Here is a 13,995-nt window from a genome sequence, read left to right as displayed (position 1 = left end):
TTACAGTTTGTTAAAAATATGTGTAGGCTAAAGGTTAAAGTTCTTAAAGTAAAAAAATAGAAAGAAAGAGAGTAGTTGTGTGTGGTGGTACACACCTTTAATCCCAACACTTGGGAGGCAGAGGTAGATCGACCTCTATGACTTCAAGGTGTGGCAGGACACACCTTTAATCCCAATGCCTGGGAGGCAGAGACAGATGGATCTCTGAGAGTTCAAGGACAGCCTGATCTACAGTTATTCCAGGACAAAGATATACAGAGAACCTGTCTCAAAAAATAAAAGTAAAAGTAAAAGAAATGGAGGTTAAAATAAAGCCACACAAAGATGGAAAATACAAAGAGAATCTTGTTGCTGTGTGCTATTATGCTCTCTTCGAATTGTTTGAATGCTGAGGAAGGAGCAAGAGCTGCTAAAAGATATTTGTTTATAAATGCTGCTGAACTAATCCAAGATAGATATTTTGAAAATACCTTGACTTCAAAATTTGGATCTAAGTTTATGGTGCTTTGGAAAAGTCCTTCTTTTGTTTTCACAGAGGATGAGACCCTGTGGATTGCTTCTATCCCAATATGGTATGATAAACCATGCCCTCCTGAAAGGTTGCTGTAAACACCCTCAAAAAATTATTTCACTCAACTGCTGACTGAGATGAATCTAGCACACAGGTTATACCATCAAAGACCCGAATAACAGCACCCCCATACAGCAGGAATCAGTTTGGAGAGAAAAAACTCCAGGGCAGCCACCATGAAGCCAGCCATCAGGTCAGACATGCTGAATCTTTCCTGGTAAGCCACCACATCATGGTGCTACACACATTATTAGAAATGGGTTAATCAAGATGTGAGAATTAGCCAATAAGAGGCTAGAACTAATGGGCCAAGCAGTGTTTAAAAGAATACAGTTTCCGTGTAATTATTTTGGGGAAAGCTAGTCATGCAGGAGCTGGGTGGGACAAAAAGCAGGCCTGCCCTTCTACAAGTGTTTAGAACTGAACTTGGGTCCTCTAAAGTGCAATTAGTGCCCTTAACTATTGAGTGATCAATCTCTCCAGCTCCCGGGTTTTGTCATTTAAAATGTGATATCATCAAGTTGAAAATGCTTGGAAAATATGGTAATAACAGGTTCATCTGATTTTGCCAGGTCCCTATCCTTGAATAAAATAAATTGGGGTTGGTTGCAGTAGCCAATGCCTGTAACATCAGCATTTGGAAGCTAAAAGCAGGAGGATCAGGATTCCCAGGATAGCTTCAGCTGCATAAGGATTTGGAAGACAGCCTAAATACATGAAATCAGGCCTAATAAAGCAAACCAAACAATAATTTAAGACTATGTGTGACTCCCTTGTTAGACTACTTGCCTAGCATGCAGGAAGCCCTGGGTTTGGTCTGCAGCAGAAAGCACAGTGTAATGAACCGGGAGTGGGGGTGAAATCCCAGCACACAGCCCCTAAGCAGCAGGATCAGAAGTTGAAGGCACTGAGGGCAACACAGTGAGCTTGAGATCATCCTAGGAAACAGCAGGCACATGCTCAGATCAGAAAATGGGGAGCTCTGGAGAGAAGGCTGCCTGGTTAAGAGCACTGGCTACTCTTGCAGACTACCAGGGTTCAGTAGCAGCACCCATGTGGTGACTCACACCATCTGTAACTCCACTCAGTTCCAGGGGTGCCTGATACCATATTCTAGGCTCTTCTGGCACTGCACTCAAGGGGTTCTCAGGCATACATTGAGGCAAACACTCACACACATACAATGAAAATAAATATTTTTAAAATGAATAATTGGCCGGCAATGGTGGCGCACGCCTTTAATCCCAGCACTCGGGAGGCAGAGGCAGGCGGATCTCTGTGAATTCGAGACCAGCCTGGTCTACAGAGCTAGTTCCAGGACAGGCTCTAAAGCCACAGAGAAACCCTGACTCAAAAAAAACTAAATTAATTAATTAATTAATAAAAATAAATGGAAAATTAAGGACTTTTATAATGTAGATGTAACTATTGTAATCTGCTGGCCTGGTCTGTTACCTGGGTAACCTGTCCCTTTAAGAGACAAGCTCTGCCCACTCCTAACCTCCTCCCCTTACTGTTTACAACCAGGCAAGGGAATCTCTCTCTCTCTCTCTCTCTCTCTCTCTCTCTCTCTCTCTCTCTGGAGAGGCAGCTTCTGCCTCTCTCTCTCTCTCTCTTCTTCCCCCTTTTTTCCCCTTCCCCTACTTCCTCCTTCCCTTCCTCCTCTATAAGCCACTAAGTAAACTCTATACCCCATCTGTCTCTGCATGGCAAATCTATCTGTCAGTCTCCTGCTGAGACCTCAGGCCAGGGGAGTCACCAAGGCATCAGTGACCCTCCTCTGCCCCTCCTGGGACAATTCCTGGGTCACTCACTTTTCTCTTTATGAATGATAACAGTAACACAACCATGGTACTGATAATGAAAGAAGTGCTGGCTTTGTGTGAACATCAGTGTCCATCCAAACCTCCCATAGTCCCCTCCTTCCTCTATTTCAAATTCATGGCCTCTGTTTTTATTAATTACTGCTGTATGCATATATGTAAATGTGTATACATATTTCTTCTCAAGTATAACCTGCTATGCCAGTATATTATTCATGTGTATGTTTTCAGGACTAACCATTTTGTATTGAATAACCAGTGGGTGTACCCTTCCCTAGGGTAGGCTAACTCTCCATTCTCAGAATTCCTTAGGGCTTAGTGTAGGGTTGAGGTCTTCTGGCTATTCCTATGGCTACTTTGGCATGTCTATTATTCTTGCTCAGCTCATCTTTATGCAACCATGTTCATGAGACTTTAATGGTGTGACTTCTGACATCTGTAGGAGGTACCGTCTCACAGTTAACTTCCTGACCTTCTGGCTCTCACAGTCTTCCCACCCCATTTTCTGTGATTCTTCCTGAGCTTTAGGTGTTGGCATGAATTTTTGATGTATGAACTGGGTCTCAACTAAACATGGTGCATTTTAAATAATTGTAAATATGTTGTAAAAGGATGGCTAGTGGTCACAGCATATCCTTATGCCTCTTAGTGGACTCTGTCCGTGTTGATGTAACATAATTATATCAAATGTCAAATAATATATCAAGAGCACTTTAGCAGGACAGTGTTAGTGCAACCCCCTTATTGTAATGATCTGGTAGCTTCTCCTATCCTCCCCCTCTCTTTCTTTCTCTGTTTCTCTCTCTCTCTCTCTCTCTCTCTCTCTCTCTCTCCTCTTTTCACTTCTCCTCTTCCTCCTTTCCCTTCTCCTTCCATAACTCCATAACTCACTAAATAAATACTCACTCTGTATGGCATGCCTATCCATCTCTGTCTCTCAACCCCCAGGGCTCCTCTAACCCGCTGGCTCCCACAGGCCTGGGAATCACAAAGGCCTCAGGTGGTGGGACCAGGCTGACCCTCATGGCCTGCCCACTATGGTCCCTTGGGGAACTGTACCATAGCATTAAATCATTATACTTATAATAGCACTTTGGAGGCAGAGAGAGGTGGATCTGTATGAGTTCAAGACCAACCTGGTCTGCAAAGCAATCCAGTATATCCAAAACTGTTACATAGAGAGATGCTTAGAAAAAAAAAGGAAAACAAAAACAAACAAATAAGAGGACTGGGCCAGTGACCTAGGCCAGAGCAGGCCTGGGAGAGTGAATTCCACAGGAGCAGGAGCAGATCCAGACCAGGGATGTTTGCAGAAGCAGGTCTATGCCAGAGACCTAGGCCAGAGCAGGCCTGGGAGAGTGAATTCCACAGGAGCAGGAGCAGATCCAGACCAGGGATGTTTGCAGAAGCAGGACCATGCCAGAGACCTAGGCCAGAGCAGGCCTGAGGAGACTAGCTCCACAGGCACAGGTACAAGGGAGCAGCTGCTGAGCGAATGAGCCAGAGCCAGAGACCCCTGCAGGTCTGAGCATGAATCTGGGACCTTCGAAGGAGTAGACCTGAGCCAAGACTCCTGCAGGCCCAAGCATAAGTCTGGGACCTCAGAGGGAGTAGGCAGGAACCAGAAATCTCTATGGGTTCAGGTGTGAGTCTGGGACCTCTGAGGGAGTAGGCCTGAGCCAGGAGGTCCTCTGCGGATCCGGGCACACTTGAGTCTGGGATCTCCGAGGGAGTATATCGAAGCCAGGGATCTTTGCAGGACCAACCCCAAGCCAGGTACCTCTGTGGGAGCAGAGTTAGACCAGGGACATTTACAGAAACAGGTCTGAACCAGCAACCTTGATCAGAGCAGGCCTGAGACAGCAAACTCCACGGGAGCGGAACAAACCCTGGAGATGCTGAATGAAATCCAGGAACACGAAGTAACCAATGGGATAACAAGAACCGTGGCACTTACCATGCCATGAGGAACAACCATCTGAGCCTTGGATCCACTAGCACCTAGAAGATAAATCACCAGAGTCACAGGCAGCCCAAACCACATCAGCTAGAGGAAAAAAATGAGTAGACAAAATAAGAATACATGGAACACCCACAAAGAGCAACACGACACCAGTAAAATCTAGTGACCCTACAACAGCAAGACATAAACAACCAAATAAAGACGAAGCAGAACATAATGACCTAAAAAAATAACTTCAGAAAAATGTCAGAGACTCTTAAAGAGGAAATGAGAAATTCCCTCAAAGAAATGGAGGAAAAGACAAACAAAAAAAATGATATCAACATTGAAAGAAAACCAAGAAAAAGCAATCAAACATATAAAAGAAACTATTCAAGACTTGAAAATTGAAATAGAGACAATAAAGAAAACACAAGCTGAGGGAATTATAGAAATGGAAATCATGAGAAAACAATCAGGAACCACAAGTGCAAGCATAACCAGAATATAAGGGATGAAAGAGAGAATCTCAAGCTCTGAAGATACAATAGAGAAAATAGACTCATCAGTCAAAGAAAACAGTAAATCTAACAAAAACTTAACACAAAATATCCAGGAAATATGGGACATCATGAAAAGACCAAACCTAAGAATATTAGGTACAGAAGAAAGAGAAGAAGTTCAACTCAAAAGCACTGAAAATATATTTAACAAAATCATAGGAAAAAGCTTTCCCAACTGAAAGAAAGATATGCCTATGAAGATACAAGAAGCTTACAGAACACCAAATAGGCTGGATTTAAAAAGAGTTCCCTCACCAAATAATAATAAAAACACTAAACATACAGAATAAAGAAAGACTATTAAGAGCTGCAAAGGAAAAAGGCCAAGTAACATATGAGGGCAGACCTATCAGAATTACACCTGATATCTTCTAAAACTTAAATCATACATTAAACCCCACACACTAATAGTGGGAGGCTTCAGCAATCCACTCTCACCAATGGACAGGTAAGTCAGACAGAAAATTAACACAGAAATAAGGGAACTAACGAATGTTATGACTCAAATAGACTTAACAGACATCTATAAAATATTCCATCCAAACATAAAAGAATATACCTTCCATATTCAAGTTATGGGCAAAAAAAAAAAAGAATACACCTTCTCAGCACCTCATGAAAACTTCTCAAAAATTGACCACAAACATGCTAACAAAACAAGCCTCAACAGATACAAAAAAATTAAAAAATAAAAGAATAACCCCATGTATCTTATCAGATCAGCATGGCTTAAAACTAGAATTCAATAGCAATGCTAATTCCAGAAAGCCCACAAACACATGGAAAGTTAACAATGCTCACCTGAATCATCAAGGTGTCAAGGAAAAAATAAAGGGAGAAATTAATAACTTCCTAAAATTCAATGGAAATGACCACACAACATACCCAAATTTATGTGGCGCAATGAAAGCAGTGGTAAGAGGAAAGTTCATAGCACTAAATGCATACATAAAGAATCTGGGGAAATCCCACACTAGTGAATTAACAGAACATTTGAAAACGTTAGAACAAAAAGAAGCAAACTCACCCAAGAGAACTAAACAGCAGGAAATATTAAAATTGAGAGCTGAAATCAACAAAATAGGAACAAAGAAAACAATATAAAGAATCAATGAGACAAAGAGTTGGTTTTTCGAGAAAACTAACAAAGTAGGCAAACTTTTATCCAAACTAACCAAAAGGCAAAGAGAGAGTGTCCAAATTAACAAAATCAGATATAAAAGGGGAACATAACAACAGACACCAAGGAAACCCAAAGAATCAGATTATATTTCAAAAACCTGTACTGCACAAAATTGGAAAACTTAAGGAAAATGGACAACTTTCTGGATAAATATCACTTACCAAAATTGAATCAAGACCAGATAAGCAAATTATAAAGACCTATAATTGCTGAAGAAATAGAAACAATCATCAAAAGACTCCCCTACCCCCCCCAAAAAAAACAGGATCAGATTGTTTCAGCTCAGAATTCTACATTTTCAAAGAACTAATACCAATACTCCTCAAATTGTTCCACACAATAGAAATAGAAGGACCATTGCCAAACTCTTTTATGAGGCTACAATTACCCTGTTACACAAACTACATAAAGACATTACTAAAAAAAAAGAGAGAGAGAGAGAATTACAGGGCTGGAGAGATGGCTCAGTGGTTAAGAGCATTGCCTGCTCTTCCAAAGGTCTTGAGTTCAATTCCCAGCAACCACATGGTGGCTCACAACCATCTGTAAAGAGGTCTGGCGCCCTCTTCTGGCCTTCAGGCATACACACAGACAGAATATTGTATACATAATAAATAAATAAATATTTTTTTTAAAAAAAGAGAGAATTACAGACCAATCTCACTCATGAACATATATGCAAAAATACTAAATAAGATACTGGCAAACTGAATCCAAGATCACATCAGAACCATCATCCACCATGATCAAGTCGGCTTCATCCCAGAGATGCAGGGATGGTTCAACACAGAAAAATCTGTCAACATAATCCACCATATAAACAAACTGAAAAATAAAAACCAAATGATCATCTCATTAGAGACCAAAAAAACGCTTTGGACGAAATACAACATTCCTTTATGATAAAGGCTTGGCAAGAGCAGGGATATAAGGAACATACCCACACATAATAAATGCAATATACAGCAAGCTAACAGCCAACATCAACCTAAGTGGAGAGAAACTCCCAGTGATCCCACGGAAATCAGGAACAAGACAAGATTGTCCATCTCTCCATATCTATTCAATAAAGTCCTTGAGGTCCTAGCTAGAACAAGAAGACAACAAAGGGAGATCAAGGAGATACAAAGAAGTCAAATTCTCATTATTTGCTGATGATACGATAGTTTACATAGGCAACACCAAAAATTACCCAGGAACTGCTACAACTCATAAACACTCCGAGTAATGTAGCAGGATACAAGATTAACTCAAAACAATCAGTAGCCCTCCTGTATACAGATGATAAATGGGCTGAGAAAGAAAACAGAGAAACATCACCCTTCACAATAGCCACAAAGAGCATAAAATATCTCGGAGTAACTCTAACCAAACAAGTGGAAGATTTGTATGACAGGAACTGTAAATCTTTGAAGAAAGAAATTGAAGAAGACACCAGGAAGTGGAAAGATCTCTCATGTTCTTGGCTAGGTAGAATTAACAAAATAAAATTGGCAATCTTACCAAAACCCATCTACAGATTCAATGCAATTTCCATCAAAATCCCAGCAAAATTCTTCATAGAATTCAAAAGAACGGTACTCAACTTCATATGGAAAAGCAAAAAACCCAGGATAGCCAAAACAATCCTGGATAATAAAAGGACTTCTGGAGTCATCACAATTCCTGACTTCAAATTCTACTACAGAGCTACAGTACTGCAAACAGCCTGGTATAGTCATGAAAAAAAACAGGAGGACCAAGGGAACCAAATCAAAGACTCAGATAATAATCCACACATCTTTGAACACCTGATTTTTGACTAAGAAGCAAAAAATATCAAATGGAAAAAAGAAAGCATATTTAACAAATGATACTGGCATAACTGGATATCAACATGTAGAAGAATGAAAATAGACTCATATCTATCACCATGCACAAAACTCAAATCTAAATGGATCAAAGTCCTAAACGTAAAGCAAGCCACACTGGATCTCACAGAATAGAAAGTGGGAAGTACACTTGAATGCTTTGGCACAGGAGACCACTTTCTAAATATAACCCCAGTAGCACAGACACTGACAGAAACAATTAATAAATGGAACCTCCTAAGCCGGGCGATGGTGACGCACACCTTTAATCCCAGCACTCGGGAGGCAGAGGCAGGCGGATCTCTGTGAGTTCGAGACCAGCCTGGTCTACAGAGCAAGAACCAGGACAGGCTCCAAAGCCACAGAGAAACCCTGCCTCGAAAAACCAAAAAAAAAAAAAAAAAAAAAAAGGACCCAATCAATAAGACAAAACAACAGCCTACAGAATGGGAAAAGATCTTCACCAACCCCACATCAGACAGAGGGCTGATCTCCAACATATACAAAGAAATCAAGAAACTGGTCATCAAAAGAGCAAATAATCAAATAAAAATGGAGTACTGTCAGGCAGTGGTGGTGCACGCCTTTAATCCCAGCCCTCGAGATGAAGAGACAGGCAGATCTTTGTGAGTTTGAGGCCAGCTTGTTCTACAGAGCTAGTTCCAAGACAGGCTCCAAAGCTACAGAGAAACCCTGTCTCAAAAAACAAAAATAAATAAATAAATAAATAAAAAATAGTAAAAAACCTTTCTCAAGACCCAGCAATAGCTGGGCAGTGGTGGCACACGCCTTTAATCCCAGCATTTGGGAGGCAGAGGCAGGAGGATCTCTGTGAGTTTTAGGCCAACCTGGTCTACAAGAGAAGTTCCAAAACAGGCTCCAAAGCTACAGAGAAACCCTGTCTCAAAAAACAAAACAAAATAAAACAAAAGACCCAGCAATGCCACTTTTGGGTATATATCCAAAGGATACTCAATTGTGCCACAAAGACACATGCAGCATTGTGTGTCATAGCCAGAACCTGGAAACAACCTAAATACCCCTCAACCGAAGAATGGAAAAGGAAAACATGGCACATTTACACCATGGAGTACTACACAGCAGGAAAAAAGATATCTTGAAATTTACAGACAAATGGAGCTAGAAAAAAATCATTTTGAGTGCCGTAACCCAGACCCAGAAAGACAATTATCACATGTACCCACTCATAAGTCGTTTTTAAACATGAAGCAAAGAAAACCAACCTACAAATCACAATCCTAGAGAGCCTGGACAACAATGAGGACTCTAAGATCCTAACCATATTAGGATCTTATATGGATCCAATCTACATTGGAAGTAGAAAAAGACAAGATCTCTTGAGTAAATTGGGAGCATGGGGCCCTTGGGAGAAGGCACACAGGCTGGGTGGGAAGCAGAGAAAAATGTAGAGCTCAATAAAAATCAGTAAAACAAACAAATAAAAAACAGTCCTTTGTAATAGGAGTGTGGTAATATTTCTCAGTTTGAGAGTGTATGTTTTAAAGTGTCTTCCACAATCAGTTATGTTTTTATGAAAGTCAGCACATAAAGACAATGAATGGAATTTAGGACAAAAATTTGGTGCTTTTTTTTTAACTTATTTTATTCCATTTATTACTGTGTGTGTGAGCGCTAAGCGTGTGCTGGGTGAGTGGGCTGGAGGTTGAGGATCTCACTGCCATGGCAGGATGCTCTCCACTGACAACATCATGGAGTTCCTCACTGGATGTGAAGATGCTCTCTGTATTGGGTTCCTGTTCCCACTGTTGTTCATTGATTAGGTGAGACAACGTTTCATTCTGTAGTTTGGGCTAGACCCCAAATTATGGCAGTCTTCTTCAGACCCCTCAGTTCTGTCACAGACTTGTTCCACCATTTTGCCCAGAATCCACACAGTTTTTACATTTATTTACTTGTTTTTATTTACTTATTTTGCTTTTAGGGGAGCCACACCTTAAGACTCAAGGACCCTTCTACTCCTGTCTCCCGAGCACTGGGATTAAAGGTGTGGTCCCTCACACCCTGCCCACCACGGAGTCCCAGTTTTCTCCACTCCACCCAGTTTGCAGCCTGATCCTTTATCTAACACCATTACCCCCTGGGGAACTAAGAGTGGCCTCTCCCTGAGGGCCACAGTTTATTTTTGGTTTATTTTTATGTAAATTTGAAAAGAAAACCTGATTTCTAGGACTTCAGGCTGTCCTCCAGCTTCCTGCACACCTGAAGATGACTTTGAACTTGTCCTTCTCCAGCCTTCTGCCTCGGTGTTCACAGAGCAGCCAGAGTAGACGAATGGAAGAGAAACAAGCTCAGCCTTGAACTCCAGAGCACACTCACAGGTATGCCAATAATAATTTCAGCTCATTTTCTTTTCTTTTTCTTTTTTTGTCTATTATCAGGACACAGATAAACCCTTAACTGACTCCTACTCAGAACAATGTGCAGAATGCAGGAACAAAATTCAGTCAACTGAAGGAAGGACGAGGCAGCAAGATTTTTTTTTTTTTTTTTTTTTTGGTTTTTTGAGACAGGGTTTCTCTGTAGCTTTGGAGCCTGTCCTGGAACTCCCTTTGTAAACCAGGCTGGCCTCGAACTCACAGAGATCTGCCTGCCTCTGCCTCGAAGAGAGTGCTGAGGCTAAAGGCGTGCTCCACCGCCGCCCGGCTGCTAGATTGCTGAGGGCCTTAAACAAGATTATCCACAGCTGGGCGGTGGTGGCACATGCCTTTAACCTCAGCACTCTCTTGAAGTTCAAGGCCAGGACAGGTCTCAAAGCTTCAGTGAAATCCTGTTTTGAAAAAAAAAAAGTGAGTTCATTGCAGAAGTAAATTATGAGCCAAGTGCATAAATAAGCAAATAAATGAATGAGTTTTAAAAAGTAAACGGATTCAGTGTTGTGAAATGAATTCACACATGGGTTTCTGATACTCACTCTAAGGTCAGAATTTTCTTTTCTTTTTTTTTTTTTTTTTTTTTTTAGTTTTTCGAGACAGGGTTTCTCTGTGGCTTTGGAGCCTGTCCTGGAACTAGCTCTGTAGACCAGGCTGGTCTCGAACTCACAGAGATCCGCCTGCCTCTGCCTCCTGAGTGCTGGGATTAAAGGCGTGCGCCACCAGCTCCCGGCCTAGGGTCAGAATTTTCTTTGGTTCCCTCCCCCACCCCCCCACCCCCCGTGGAGCTTTGGTTCTGTGTGTCTTGAGAAAGAAGTTCCACGGAAGATTAAATGGGTGGAGCAAAATCATCCAATCAGATGGCAGCTTTTGTTGGTGGTACAGCTAGCTGCTCAAGAGAGGAGAAAGGTGTTTGTTTGTTTGTTTGTTTGTTTGTTTGTTTTTTAAGACAAGGTTTCTCTGTAGCTTTTGGAGCCTGTCCCAGAACTAGCTTTTGTAGATCAGGCTGGCCTCGAACTCACAGAGATCTCCCTGCCTCTGCCTCCCGAGTGCTGGGATTAAAGGACACTGGAGCCAGAGAGGATACTCAGAACTCTGGAGCCTGTCACCACTGTCCAGATCAGGTAAGTCCTTCATCTCCATCAGGACAGCCAAACTGGTTCAGAGACCATTTTAGACACAAGACACACAGGGCATCCTGGAATCTGTCTCTTCATAGACAGATAGAAGACACTGGGCTTGAAAACCCAGGCCGGCTTTCTAACCCCGCTGTCCTCTGTGTTTCTTTGGTTTAGTTGTGGGGTTTAAACAGTGCTTCCCTTTGCTGCACAGACCCTCCTAGACCTGCCCAGGTAGTTGTGTTGGGATGGGAATAAATGTCCTCCTGCCTCAGCCTCCTGAGCGCTAGGATGACCTGCATGATCTACCATACTCTGATTTGTATCTAACAGTTCTTGTGTTTGGTTGGTTTAGAGACAAGGTCTCACTCGGTAAACCGTGTGCTTCAGTCTTCCAACATCTGGGATTCCTGTTGGGAGATATCAGTGTCTTGACTTAAGCTTTGCTCAGTGAACATAGAAAACTTGTTTCTTTGCTTTTTGAAATAGTCTGGTTCGATGGTCCATGTTAGACTCAGATCTACAGAAATACACTGGCCTGATCATCCTCAATGTGGAGGTCAAAACCTTAAATGTCCTTTAAAATTCTTTGTGGCTTTTGGAGACAAGAGAGCAACATTGACTATATTGGCCTGCAGGTCATATGCAACACAGGATGACCTTGAACTGTCTTCCTGCCTCCCCTTCCCGATTTTGGAACAAACTCCTGGTAGCTACTGGCTGTGGCACAAGCCTTTAATCCCAGGATGTGGGAGGCAGGCAGGTAGATCTCTGTGAGGTAGAGGTAAATCTCATCTACAGACCTACTTTTCCTAATAACTTGTTTTTATTTTATGTTCACTGGTGTACTGCCTGAATGTGTGTCTGTGTGCAGGTGTCAGATACCCTCAAACTGAAGTTTACAGACAGTTGATGGCTGCCATGTGTGTGCTGGGGATTTAACCTTGGGCCTCTGAAAGAGCAGCCAGTACTCTTAACTGCTGAGCCATCTCTAGCCCCCAGAGCTATTTCTTAAAAATTTATGAATTTTATTGGATGGAATCTCATTAGGTCATGAACTCTCTGTAACTCGGGCTGACTGGGAACTGGAAATCTGCCTCTTTGCACCTCACAAGAGGTGGGATGTAGGTCACCGGCCTGTTTCTTCATATCTAGCTCTAAAAGTTGTATTTTTGAGACTTGGTCTCAGGTAGCCCAGGCTGGCCTTGAATGTATGATCTTTTTGATTACAACTCCTCACTGTTGGGATTCTAGGTGCTTTTCAGGTTAATACAGTGCTGGGAATAGAAGCCAGGACCTCTTGCACCTCCATGTTAAGACCTTGGCTTTAAAATTATCTCCAGGGGCTGAAGAGATAGCCCAGCACATGACTGCTCTTCCGGAAATCCTAGGATTCATTCCCAGCACCTACGTCACAGATCACAGTCATGTAAAGTCCTCTGCTGGCCCGGCACTGCATGTAAATAGTGCACATACATACATGCAGTCCCAATAACCATACACACAAAATCAGCAATATTTTTAATAATTGAAATAAAATTCCTTCAAGAGGCAGGCTGGAAATTTAGCTTTGTGTGTTAGTCTTGATTTGGTTAGGGCTTCATGCTTGTTTGAGTTTTTGAGCTGTGGTTTCTTTGTGTCTCCCTGGCTGTCCTGGAGCTCATTCTGTAGACCACGGTGGCCTGGAACTCGCTGGGCTCTGCCTGCCTTAGTCTCCAGAGCGCTGAGATTAAAGGTGTGTACTACCACCATGCAGCGAATTAGTTGGGTATTAATGAGCAATGACTGAGAGACTGTAATTAATCTCTATCTAAATTTTGCCCAGTTTTTTGAGGGTCTTTGGGACAAGACAAGAGTTCACAGAACCCACGATGGTCTTGTACTTCTGGCCTTCTAGCTCTGCCCCTGCTTCTCTGCTACACTGGTTTCAGTTATTATCTCATTGCTATTTAATGTGTTTGTAATCCCTGATATTATACTTCATGAGTTGCACTTATGTGCATTAATTTAAAAAAATTAGTTTTGTTTTATTTTCCAAGACAGGGATTTTCTGTGTAGGCCTGGATGTTGTAGAACTATGTAAACCAGGTTGGTCTGCCTCTGCCTCTCAATAATTGGGGTTAAAGGCATGTGCCACCCCTCTCCCCTAGCCGGCTTGTTGAAATAATTTGTACCAGTATCTTAAAAACAAGCCTGGGATCTACGGCCTTACCACCCTGAACGCTTAGCTTCTCGGAAGCTAAGCAGGGTCGGGCCTGGTTAGTACTTGGATGGGAGACCGCCTGGGAATACCAGGTGCTGTAGGCTTAAAAATAAATAAATAAATAAATAAATAAATAAATAAATAAATAAATAAAATAAAAAACAAGCCTGGGGATGGTTTTATTAAGAAGGGACAGTGCCTGTTGAGGTGCAGTTGCTTCATCCTGGTCAGTTTAACAAGTTCACTCCTCAAACGGACATAAAATGAAGTCAGGTAGGCTGCTTGCACAATGCTGGAATCCTAGCACTAGAGATGTGAGGGAAACCAAATT

General features: G+C 42.0%; 1 pseudogene; it reads left to right on the top strand.

Moving 5' to 3' along the window:
* The first annotated feature begins 13,659 nt into the window (after positions 1 to 13,659).
* LOC121448978 lies at positions 13,660 to 13,768 on the top strand (annotated as a pseudogene).
* The last annotated feature ends 227 nt before the right edge of the window (positions 13,769 to 13,995 follow it).

Source organism: Microtus oregoni, unplaced genomic scaffold (assembly GCF_018167655.1).
Source record: "Microtus oregoni isolate MIOR12 unplaced genomic scaffold, Mior012 000005F_ref0000423, whole genome shotgun sequence".
Classification (NCBI taxonomy): Eukaryota; Metazoa; Chordata; class Mammalia; order Rodentia; family Cricetidae; genus Microtus; species Microtus oregoni.
The sequence above is the reverse complement of the archived record's forward strand: the minus strand, read 5'-3'. Positions and strand labels throughout refer to the sequence as shown.